This window comes from Notamacropus eugenii, chromosome 6 (genome assembly GCF_028372415.1).
Source record: "Notamacropus eugenii isolate mMacEug1 chromosome 6, mMacEug1.pri_v2, whole genome shotgun sequence".
Taxonomy (NCBI): Eukaryota; Metazoa; Chordata; class Mammalia; order Diprotodontia; family Macropodidae; genus Notamacropus; species Notamacropus eugenii.
The window spans coordinates 155,895,943-155,909,210 of NC_092877.1; positions in this window are offsets into that span (position 1 = coordinate 155,895,943).

Below are 13,268 nucleotides of genomic sequence, written 5' to 3' on the forward strand. Positions count from 1 at the left end.
GGTGATATTCAGCAAGCAAAGTTTGGGGGACAGAAGGCAATATGGGTAAGGGGAAATATTTCAGACACAGAAGATGGTATGAGCAATGGTATAGGACTTGTATGTGAGATGTGGAGGCAATTTATTGGTTTTTGTTGAGTTTGACCTGGAGTTTAGACTACAGGCAGGGAAGAAAACAAAGAACTGTTTATATTTGTTCTCATTTGATTATTATAACAGGAGTCTTATCGCTAGGAAGAGCTGAATTGAGTTGATGATGACAATGATAATGGTCGTGATGGTGAGGGTGATGATGATGATGATGATGATGATGATGATGATGATGATGATGGAGATGGTGATGGTGGTAGTGTTGGTGATGGTGGTGATAATGATGATGCTGTGATGATGATAATAGTGGAGATGATGATGGTGGAGATGGTAATGATAGCAACTAACGTAGAATCAGAAGTTAGAAATCTGAGTTCTAACTCTATCATCTATTAGGTAACAAGTCGTCTTATTTCTTAGATCCTTATTCTCCTCATTTGTTAAGTGAGCTTGTTGGAACACATCATGGATTCTCCTCTTGCATGGTAAGGAAGACTTTAGACAGTTTGAGTAAAGGAGAACACTTAGACACTCCCTGTAGTCAGTCAAAACTATATAGGGAAGTACATATCTCCAGTCTCTGAATACACAAACAATGAAAGTTTGGTGATTTTTTTTCAAACATTTTTACCTGTCTGGAGTGTTAGAGCCATAATTTGCTCATTCTTGTTTACTGACTGACTCATGTCATGTCCTGTTTTGTGACTCAAATCTCCAGCTGGGAAAAAGATTTAAAAACTTACCATATATAAGATCTACAAATCATTTGGATATCTTCAGATGCCACGTTATGATCAAAGTGCCATGTTATACTATTGATTCAGTTTAAAGGATCATTCCTTATTATTAATAGAAATTTTCCTATGTTTTTATCCCATGATCATAGAATCATAGACTAAATCTGGAAGGGACTCAGAGGTTATTTAGTTTAATCCATCAGTTTGAAGATGAAGAAATGTTAAGTGACTTGTCCAAAGTCATGCAGGTAGTAAGTAAAATCAGTAAGATTTGAACCAAAATACTTACTTTAGCCATCGTTCTTTCCACCCTACCACACCACATCTGTAATACCATATGGTATATTGTAACAGATAAGTTCATTGTAATAAAGTCAAGTGAAGATTAGAAAAGTAATTCCCTGTATTGAGTAGTCCATAAAATATAACAAGAAATAAGAGTAAGAGGATAAGATGGGGAATCATAGAATAGTCATTATAGGATATAAACCAGAATTCACAGACTTATCCAAATTATATACAATTGGTTGAGCTGTCTCAGTCAAAAGTCTTCAACTGAGATTCAATGTAGAACTGACCGACTTACGTCCTTCCTTTCAAAGGTTGTTTTTGTTTTAAATCATCAGTCTATCATTTACAGTGGTGGAGTACAGTAGCTGCTCAGTCTCCAGATGTTTTGATTAGTTAAACTCAGGGGAAACATACTCAATTCACTCTTCCTTTCTGATTCAGTGCAAATGTTGGCAAAGTTGAAGACAATCATCTGCTTCCAGCTGTAGAAACTAAACACAAAGCACATCAACTCTCTGTGAATAATTCATGCAATTTTTGCCTCCTTGTGTCAGTTTTTCTAAACTCTATACACATGATACCACATGTTTTTTTGCGGACCAATGGAAACTCATTTGCAATTAAAATTCCTAGCCTGGAAATGTGGAAGACAAAGCAAATATTGTCTGTCTACTTTCTTTCCCTTAAGATTAGCATCAGGATCTCTAAGAGGACTAAAAATTATAATTGTATTTTTCATTTCCAATTAAAACATGAAGACATACAAATGCATCATGTTTGCCAGAAAAGTTTATGAGTATAAGTAACACTCAAAATTTGTCTCTAGTAAGCCTTAAAGGCATCTTTTGATTCACCATTTTTATTTTTTTTTTTTTTGAGTGATATTGACACATGCATGGAATGTTCTCCCTCCTCACTTCTGCCTTTGAGTTTTCCTGGCTGCCTTCAAGACTGACCTTAAATACTACCTCCTGGAGGATGACTTTCCTAATTTCCAATAGTTTCTAGTGCCTTATGCTTTGAGTTTACCTTCCATCAATTCTGCATATTCTTGTAAACTTAAGTACTAATGTTTTGCTTTCTCACAAAACAGTGACAGCTTTTTGAGAGGAGGGACTGTTTTGTTGACTTTCTTTGTATCCTGAGCATTTAGCACAATTGCTGGCATGTAAGAAGCACTTAATAAATATATATCATTGACTGACTATGGTGTTTTTTAATGGAAAATGTATTTGGAGGTCTCCTTCTCTCTGGCTTTACTTGGGAATAGAATTGGATCTGGTGCTCTTTCAGAAAGCATGCTGTGATGCCTCTTTGGATGGATACAATAAAACATTGAAATATTTATTTTGGGACCAAGTCTCAGTAGATTCTTTTTGGGCTGACTGAAAAAATAAAAATAACAATAAAATGTTTCTGTCTGACTTGTAGACAATTCCAAACAGATCCAAGATCATAATCCTGTGCTTAAAACATGACATATATATGTATATATACAGAAATGCATAAACAGTTTAATATTATATACTTCCAAATTGAGTACTTTAACAGATTTAAGTCCACACTATCAATTTTTTATCCTCCTATAATTTCTGTTTAGTGAAGTAAGGGAGGTAAGTAAAGGAGGCAGTACACACCCACACCCACACCCACAGACAAAGAAATTACCTTGTTGTCCAACTCTGCCATTTTACATATTGGAGTAATGAGCCCCACATACATTTTTTTCTGAATATCAGAGAGGTATCAAATAGGAGAACCATTTAATAACTTGAATTCAAGTTCTTCGACTTCAAATTCATAGAACTTTCTACTGCATCAAACTGCCTTACAATATAATATGTTTGAAAAAAAAATTGTACCAATTTGCTTTGTTCCAAAAAACCATGTGACGCAGGCTTCTACTCTCGTCTTTTGGTTGCATTATTTGACGGCTACCTTCCTTAAGCCAACAAGCAGATGAATGTTATTGCATTAGGTTTCTAGGAACACATTTTATTTACATAAATGAAACATCTGGATTGTCAACCAGGTGCTGCTGTTCTTGTGCCATTAATTCAGGTTTTATCAGTTAGCGGTGCATGTGCAAGACTTTCTGAACAGATTTCAGCATCTCCAGTAGCCTTAAGAGCATGAGAGCATCAACGTGCAAATTCAAATTTGAGTGAGACACTAGCTCACAGTCTACTATGGGGAAACATGTTCCCATGTAATTTAACATACACAACTAAAAAAATAGTGATGGTGGGTGGCATGTATCACTTAGTTAATGAGGAAAGATCTGTGGAAGAAGGCCACCCTTGAACTAACCCTTGAAGGAAGCTGTGGTTCAGCGTGGTAGGGGTGTTGACCAACAAAAGCATGGAAAAAATGAATACGATGTTGCATATGAGAAAGAATAACCAGGCCAATAGAAGTCAAATGTAGCATGGGTGAGGGGTAGTGATGCACAATAATCTTGGAAAAATAAGTTGAAGCTAGATCTTGAAGAGCTTTAAATTCAAAACAAAGGAGCCTGTATTTTTACCTGTGAACAAAGGGAACCACTGAATTTTCTTAAAAAGGGAATTAATAGAAGTCAGAAATACCTTAAATGAAATGAACCATCTTCATCTTTGTGGAGGATGGATTGGAAATGGAAAAGACTGGTTAAAGGGAAATCAATTAGAAGCCTATTACAATAGTTAGTCCAGGCAAGAGGTGATGAGGGACTGAATTAGGACAATTGTGGTGAAAATAGAGAAAAGCACTGAACATGAGATGCTGAGGAGGTGGAATCAATAAGACCTAGAAACTCATTGGATAAGAATGGAGTGAATGTGTGTGAAGATTTGAGAAAGAATCTTGGGTTGTGAACCTTGGTGACACTTCTGCATCATAAAAAGGACGTTTATTCTCCCCACTGAAGTTCACAGGGGAAGGAACAGAGGGGAGGATTTCCCAGAACCCTCTAGTTCATCAGCCATAGGAATTCTAGCAACTGGCAGCTTTCCATAGTTTTAAGAGAAGCTGGTTTATTATAAAGTGTCACTCAAAAACATCTTCTAAATGTGCTGATTTCCTCTGATTGCCTCAGTTCATGGTTCTGTGGCTTTCGAGAAGCATTGGTTTTGGTGTCCATACCATTACATGTGCATTCCAATCACTGTGACCATTTGCATCTCTCTTTTCTCCCAGAAGTTCAAATAGCAAGGTTGGAGAAAGGAATGTATATGAAACCTATAGCTGAAGAACTAAAACCACAATGTGGAGGGAAGCAAGAGTTCAGGATTTGCACAGAAACAGCAATTGCCAGTGGGAATCAACCCATTAAACCAAAAGTATGCTTGACTTCCTGAGGGACATTAAATCATAAAATGGAACAATGAATCTGAAATACTATGTATGATTCTGGGTGAGAAAGGAAATTTCACTAGAATGTCAGAGGTTACTATAATGGCAAACACAGATTCAGTTTACTTCTGAAAGGAGTTTATGAGCTATTGTGAGTTCTTTATGTGTTTTTCGTATATGTTTGTGAGCTTATGTGAGTTTTTTTAATCTGCTGACTTTTCTGTGACGTAAAATAAAGGTTGTTATCTATCTGGTAGGCATATGTAATTTTGAAGAGCTTTCTAACCACAATTGTGGAAACCAAAACACAAGTATTTTGGGATATTTCCAGAATGAAATCAGGTACAAATGAAGAGCCAAAAAGAAAAAGAAAAAGAAAAAAAAATACTATTGGGTTAGTTCCTGATATTGGACTCAGTCTGTGTGAACCCAGAGTTTGAGGGTAGCCCTGGCTTACAGGTTGCATTATATATTTTCTGTTTTATATGTTATTTGGCCAAAATCGAACAAAAGATGTTTGGATCCTGAAGGCTGTTTTGGTTTTGTATCTCTAGCACCTAGAACAATTACTGACACAGAGTAAGCACTTATTATGCAGAATAAATAAATACATAAAGTTATGGTGTAAAACAGGGGTTCTTAAACTAGCTTTTCTGAACATACGTATATGTGAACATACATATACGCATACACTTATTTATAGATTATGTACACATACAAAATACATATTTATAAACTTTATTTCAGTATATTATCTTTGGTATTCCTACATAATTAATTTTATGAATTTTAAATTCTTCTGAGAAGGGACTCATGGGGTTTCACCAAATTGACAAAAAAGCATGTGATATAAAAACAACAACTTCTAATCTAGGAAAACACTGACCTTGTCAGTGAGAAAAGAAGAAAAATAGTTTCGATAGTATTTTAGAATTTGGTGTTTGGGTGGACAATTAGGACTATTAGTGTGAAAGCATTTTTAGCTACAGAGTAATTACTATTTTTAGAAGAAAATAAGCTGTGAATCAGCACTGAAGATTATATATAAATATGTCATATGTGTGTATATACATATACTTAATGGAGTGATAATACTGGGGGTTTGTATTGGAAATACATCTCATGTAGTACATGTTGGCCTGGCTTATGGGGACCATCTCATCTGACATATGGCTAACTTTTCTAGCTGCTTTCAGTTGGTTGGCCATGTGTGGCCCAATCTCTAGCTTAAGGATGAAGTGGATCAATCAAGGAACATTGAAGAGAATGATTGTTCTCCCTCTATCTCTCTGTGTCTCTCTCTTGTGTCTGTCTCTGTCTTTGTCTCTCTGTCTCTCCCTATCTCACTGTCTCTTTCTCTAGGTCTCTGTCTGTCTCTGTCTCTCTGTCTCTAGGTCTCTCTCTCTGTCTCTATCTGTCTTTCTGTCTGTCTCTCTGTCTCTGTCTCTCTCTCTCTTCAGTGAGCATTTCAGTACTCATAAAGCCTCCCATAGAGGGGTGGGGGCTTAAGAATTGATAATTCTCTGCCCCAGAAGAAACAATGGACTTGCACAGGGAAGCTAAGACTTGAACTGGTCTAAGTGGGTTTGAGACTAGAATTCAAAACTGATTATCAGGCCTGAGATATTTCTAGCCTTTGTGGCAACCTAGTGAATTCAAGAAGTTAAAATTCTCTGCATTCTCAGTTGTTGCCAGATGTCCTTCCTAGAAAAAGACTTTGCTGATCTTTCTAGCTCATAATGTTCTCTCCCTCCTCAAATAATTATGCACGTCCATGTCTATAGGCTGTGCCCCCTCTGCAACACCCTCCCTTTGAGAGCTGTAGTGTTTTTTGTTTTTTTTACCTTTGTATGCAGTGTCTAGCATTGTGTCTTATGCAGAGCAGATACTTAACAAGCACATGCCAGATTGGATTCAATCCCACAAATTCTAATATTATGTCACTGTTATTCTCTTGTATTTTTATTTCAACAATTTTTTAAAGCCAATGTCTGTCTATGATATTGTATTATTTCCACTGAAGTTCATATTTGTTCAGCATTTTTACATTTCAGTTTTATTTATGGGTTCTTTTTGCCCTAGTATGTGCTTAATTTCTTAAAAAGGAATATATAATAATTAGCAATAAGTTGACTCTGAGATTACCATTCAATAATCACTTTATCTTTCATATCTAGCCTTCTCTTTTCAAAAAACATGATTTTCTTGTTTTTTATCTTTCTGATAATTTTGTCAGATATAAAAAAAAATTCCTGCAATTACTGAAAGTTCCTATAATTATTACTTTACTATATCTTTTGAAATTCAAATAGTTTTTATGTACTTAGATATCATATCATTATATATATATTTGTATTGATATGTATACACACATATACATATTTAGTCTCTTCCAGAGTTATATATACATTTTATGTATTCATATGCTGCATATATATGCATATATATATATATATGTACACACATATTCCTGATGTTCCCTTATGGAGCCTTTGAATGTAATTTAGATTTTCATTTTTTCTTCAAATTATCAATTTTTCTCTTTCCTTATCAGTTAAATTGCTCCAAACTCCTGGATTTTTAAAAAATATCCAAAAGAAGCATAATCAGTTTTATTCTACCCTTCCCTTTAATGTCTATATATATATATATATATATATATATATATATATATATATATATATATATGCCAGTGTTTAAAATGTGTCTTATATTAAATAAATTGTTAGTTTTTATTTTCTAATTCATTCTGTAACTCTCTTCAGTTTTGTGAGTTCAATTTATATTATAATTATTATATTGTAATAAGGGCTAAAATTATTAAATTTGCCCTTTTATTTCTTTAGTATTGCCTTAAAATTAATACACTATTTTGTTTGAAAGAATTTCCATTCTTCCATGCAGATATTCTCCTCTCCCTTCCCTTAACCTTAACCTCAGATACTCAGATATTTGGTTGCTACTTATACTTTTAAAGTGTAATATAAAAAATAGAATAGTTTAGTCCCTTTTTTGCAACATGTGACCAATAAGTTTTATCTTCTTTTCATTTCCTGTATTTTTTTATCATGGAATATTATACACACACAAAATGAACATATAGTATACTTGCATATACATATACATGTATATCTGTACACATATATGCATCTCCATATACATGCATATGTATGTACAGAAATATGTATGCATGCATGTAAGTATAAAATCTTTGCTCAACTCAGAAAAGTATCATTTGAGAGGACCCATCCCCATTTACCATCTCTTTTTTTGAATGATCACATCCTTTCCCAAAACAGGCATTCACATGTTGTTTCAACTCATCTTCATTACTCTAGGATACTTCTGTCTCACTGTCCCTTCATAGCATTTAGTTTTCTCTTTTTTTCTGCTCAGTGGGACTCTGCTGAGTTTGGACTTATAAAGCATAATAGCTTTGTCTCCTCTTTTGCATCATGTAACCAATGAGTTTTGCCATTTTTTCATTTCCCCAATTTTTTTCTATCATGGCATTTCTGTTTTCCTCCTCTGATTGTTCCTTTTAGAGAGTCCCATGATGTATTCATATTTTCCACCATCTGTCCTGAGCAGTTGATTCACTTGCATTTTTACATTCTTCTTAAGGAACTCTAACGTCCATCATCCTACCCCTCCTTTTCTTCTTTTACTGAGCTTCTAAAATGACTCAGAGTTTTAGAGGTAATTTTATTCTTTCTACTGGTTGTTATTTTAGTGTTGTTCCTTTCTTCTGGAGATTTCTCATTCTTTTCTTTTGTTTCTGAATCTTTATTGATTTTATTAGGTTGTGATGAAGATTTTTGCGAGGTGTTGTGGGTGTGTGTATTTTGCTTAGTCATTTCTTAGTCTCAGAACTAGTCTTTTCTAGGAGGCTTGCACTATGAAAATTAGTTTCATTTCCCTTTATTTTTTTTGCTGAAATTTTAGTTATTTTATTTGGCACATTTATTGTTGCTTTGAAGAAAGGGAGAGGCTAAGACAAACCCATACTGACAACCATCTTGACAGCAGTATATTTCCTTGCAATTATTCATTCCAAAAATTTGAATCAAGCATAGGTAATATGTTAGCAAGAAAATTGATGTCATAGTGCTAGAAAGGATGAATAACATGTTGGATGATAAAGTCAAAATCCAAAAACCTCTTGATCATCTAGAACATCATGCCAAATCTAAGAAGATCAAACTTAGTAGGGAAAAATTCAAAGTATTAACTTTGAGATTCAATCAATTATTTTCACAAGTAAAAGATGTGGGGATTGTAACTAGAAATAATTCACTTGAAAACGATCTGGGGAAAAATCCTAGCAGAGTGAGAAGACCCAAAATGAACTCAACCATTTATCAGCATGTGTATATATTACTACAGAATTCCAGGGAATTTACAGTCTTGTTGAGGTGGGTACTCCCTCTATCAATGCCGATCATAATGCAGTCACACCTGGCCACCCTTCGTCATGCTTTCCCCTGTTCTCCTATAAGTAAACTACAATACACCAACTCAATATGGGGACTTGATTCTTTCATTCTTTTGACATTGAATGAATGTCAATGGCACTTACTCTATGGAGCACATTATGATGGGCAAATCATTTTAGATTTCATTTGGTCCTCAAAACAACTCTGTGAAATCAATTATCTTTCATTATTTCTAAATGACTGGTCCATCTTTGTATTCTCTACTTATATACTTTGTTTGTAACATCCTTTGTACCACTATTCCTACATAACTCTTAATTTTGCTTTGTGTCACAACCTGGTAATTATCAAGACTAATTGTAATTGGATAAAAAATAACCTAGAAAAATAAATCAGTGAAACAGGTTAGATAAGCAAAATTTAGAATGAAATACATAGCACTGAATAGTCCAATGTTTAATGCACTCGGGGTAGTAAGTTACTGAAGAAGAAACTCATTTAACAAAAACAGATGGGAAAATTGAGTAGAAAATGAGATTGATCTGACATCTATCACTGTTTTTTGGTCTTGGTCTGGACCTGTGATTTTACTTATTATAGGTAGTGTCTAATGAGAAACTGCCTTTAATGAGGCAGAATGATACCTGTAGTCTTAGACTTAAAACCTTTCTTTTATCCCACAAGTCAATCTCTGTCTCTCTGTGTCTCTATTTCTCTGTCTCTTACTCTGTATCTCTCTCTGTCTCTGTCTGTCTGTCACTGTACGTATGTCTCTTTGTCTTTGTCTCTCCCTCTTTCTTTCATCCTTTGTCTTTTTTCTCTCCTGTTCCATCTCTTTCCCCCTACTTCTCTTCCTCTGTGTATTGCTTATATACTCTCTCTTTTCCTTCTCTGTTTTTGTCTCCAAATTTCTATCTTTCTTTTTTCCACATTCTTTTAAATAACAACCTCCAAATAATGAGAAAATAAGATATTTTATTTTTATCAATACTTTCTTGATAATTGTACCATATTTCTCTTTTCTCAGCTTCTTTTTGAGAAATACATGAATTATATTCTATTTGCTATTTGTTTGGAGTGTGTTTGCAATTTGTTTTGAGAGTAGAGGAATGCTTCAAATTTATATATTTTTGTTAGACATAGATATTTATAATATTTGGCAAAATCTTATTTTTAAGTTATGATATTTTGTACTATAGTTAGTGCTCTTTGATTTCCTTATTATACTATTCTATTACCTTCTGAGATTTCTTGTGATTATAGAATATCCTATGCTATATGAATTTCCTTTCCCTCATATATGAAAGTATTTTATCCTGAATGCTTGCAAAATTTGTTGGTCATCATCAGAATTGTTAAATTTATTACTATTATGTGTCTTGGAGTTGAAAGCATTTTTGTTTTTCCACTAAAAGTTGATTTATCTATTATCTCAATTTAAGTTTTGCTTCCTGTTCAAAGTTCTGGACAGTTTCCTTAATATTATTTCTTACATTACAAATATTCATAGTTTTACTTTATTTATCATCTTCTGCTGGGATATCTGTAATCCTTAATTTACATCTGTGTAGCCAACCTAACTAGCTTCAGTAAGTCATATTGACTTATCCATGTAATATTTTGATATTGGTTTTTGCTTCTCTTTTGCCAGATTTCACTTCAATATTTTTGTGTTCTGGATCAGTTATTATTTCTATCACACAACTGAAATCTCCCCCTACAAAGGCAACAATGAGCCTTTTGCTGCCGAAGCTATTGGATTGGCAGACTGTGGGTATCCTTCAAGTTCCTACCCTTGGCCTTCTCTTTTCCATGTACAGTATTTCACTTAATGATTTCTTCAAAACCATGGGTTCAATCATCATCTATATATAAATAATTCCCAGATCCATATATATCTTCTGAGATATAGTCATGCACCATCAACTGCCTTTTATACATCTTAAAACAGATGTGGTACAGATATCTCAAATTCAACATGTCCAAAACAAAATTCATTATCTTTCCCCCTGAATTCACCTCTCTTCAATAATTCCCTACTACAATTAATGACATGACCATCCTTCTCAACCTGACCTCAACCACAGTGTCATGCTGGACTCCTTGGGCTCTCACTCAGCCCACATATCTAATCCATTGCCAAATCTTATTTCTTCCTCCATGCCACCTCTCTCATAAATCACCTTCTCTCAACTCACACATAGATGCCATACTTCTTTGGGTCCTTATGACTCATTGTTTGAACTACTGCAATTCCTTTGTAACCTTTAGCCCTGCTCCAAGTGTCTCCCCATTTCACTCTAACCTCCACTGAATTATTGTGGTGATTTTTCTGATGTATAGCTCCAACCATGTTACCCTATTGCTCAATGTACTCAAATATTTATCTATTAATGCCAGGATAGTGATGGGCACATATGAAATGTTCAATGAGTGCTTGTAGATTGACTGCATAGAACTATAATTATGCTACACCTAGTGTATAATTCTTTTGGATTGGAGGGAATTTGGAAAATTTGAGTAATCTTCCCTATTATTGGTTATATAACTCCTAGACTTATGGTCTTAAGGTTAGTGCCATAAAACATAATATTTGACCAGCAATCTAAATAAAAAAAGCCATTTTGTATCTTAACAGATTGGAAAAGAATGAGAAGCTATGTCCTTTTCATCTGTATGCAAAGAAATAATTCTTAATTTGTTTTGAGTTAGAGAAATATTTTGTTAAAAGATGATTTTGATTATGTAAAATAACAATATTTATAAAAGTACAAATGATTCATATTGAATAAGAAGAAAATATATTGCCTGGGGGGATTTTTTGCAGTAAATATTTCCTATAAAATTCGGACATACAAAATCAATAAGAAATTCACATAAATTCATAGAATATCATTCTCTAAAAGCACATTTTTTTGAAATAAAGTGTGTGTGCGCGTGTGTGTCCTTCAAGCACAATATATGTGTGATATTGTAATAAAAAAGTTAAGGTTATTTTAGGCTACATGGTGAGGCATTATCCCCAGCACTAGGAGGCGATGCTTTTGCCCTTCTTTGCCATGGTCAATTCACATCTGAAATGTTATAATGTTCATTTCTGGATACAGCATTTTAGGAAGGTTATTGATAAGCTGAAGATCTTTTAGAGAGTCCCAGAATCCCAGAATTTTAGAGACAGAATGGACATAAGGGACTACCCAGTCCAAGCCCTACATAAAAGGAATCTTACCCAAGTCACTATTCAGGCTGTCCTTGAAGATCTCACTCCCTCCATAATTAGCCCATTTGATGGATAGTTCTAATGGTTAAAATTTAACGTCTTTGTGATTTCTACCTGTTGCTTCTAGCTCTGTCTTTTGGGAGTCAAATGGAGCAAATAGAATCCCTATTTCATAACTACAGTTTTTTAAAGTATTTGACAACAATCACATATAATCCAAGTCTTTTCTTCAGGCTAAACTTCCAGAGTTGCTTTATTTGTTTGTTTTGTTTTACAAATCATTCTCCCACAGCACAAATCTGATGTTCTGACCATCCTGATTGCTGGGCTCTAAATACTCTATCTTATCCATGCCACTTCTAACCTGTGCTACCCAGAACTAAACACAATATTCCAAATATAGTCTGAGCAGGGCAGAATACAAAGGAGTTATATCCTCTTTGTTATTGGAAGCTATACATCTCTAAATCAAACCAGTTCCAATGACTTTTTTTTGTCAGTCATATGACAATACTACCTTGAGTGAGCCTATGGTCCACTAAAATCTCCAGATCTTTTTTTTTTAGTACAATTATTATGAAATAATATTTCTGCAAAATTGTATTTGGAAAAAAAGTTGATTGTTTTTTATTCCATGTGTAAGATTTTTCATTTAAATGGACTGAATTCCATATTATTAGATAAAATCCAAAGCTTTAGCTTTCCATGATTTTTATCATCATCATCATCATCATCATCATCATCATCATCATCATCATCATCATCCTCATCATCATCCTTAGCATGATTCTGTCTCTCTGATGCAATACCTTGCTCCTCTTAACTTTGTCAACAGCAGATTTGATAATTATATTATCTTTGCCTTCATTTCTCTGTATGTTCAATTTAGTAACTTTTTTTTAACATAGTTCCAAATTTTTCTTAAAATGTCAGTCTGAACAATAGTACATTAACATGCCTTTTCCCCCACAGTTCTTTCAATGTTTATCATTTTTCTGTGTGTTAAACTTTGCCAACCTGATAGATGATGTAGAACCCAAGTTATTTTAATTTGCATTTCTTTTACGTTAGTAATTTGTAGCATTTTTTCATAAAGCTATAAATGGTTCGAAATTCTTCCCTTGAGAACTTCATGAACATTTCATTTAACCATCATAATTT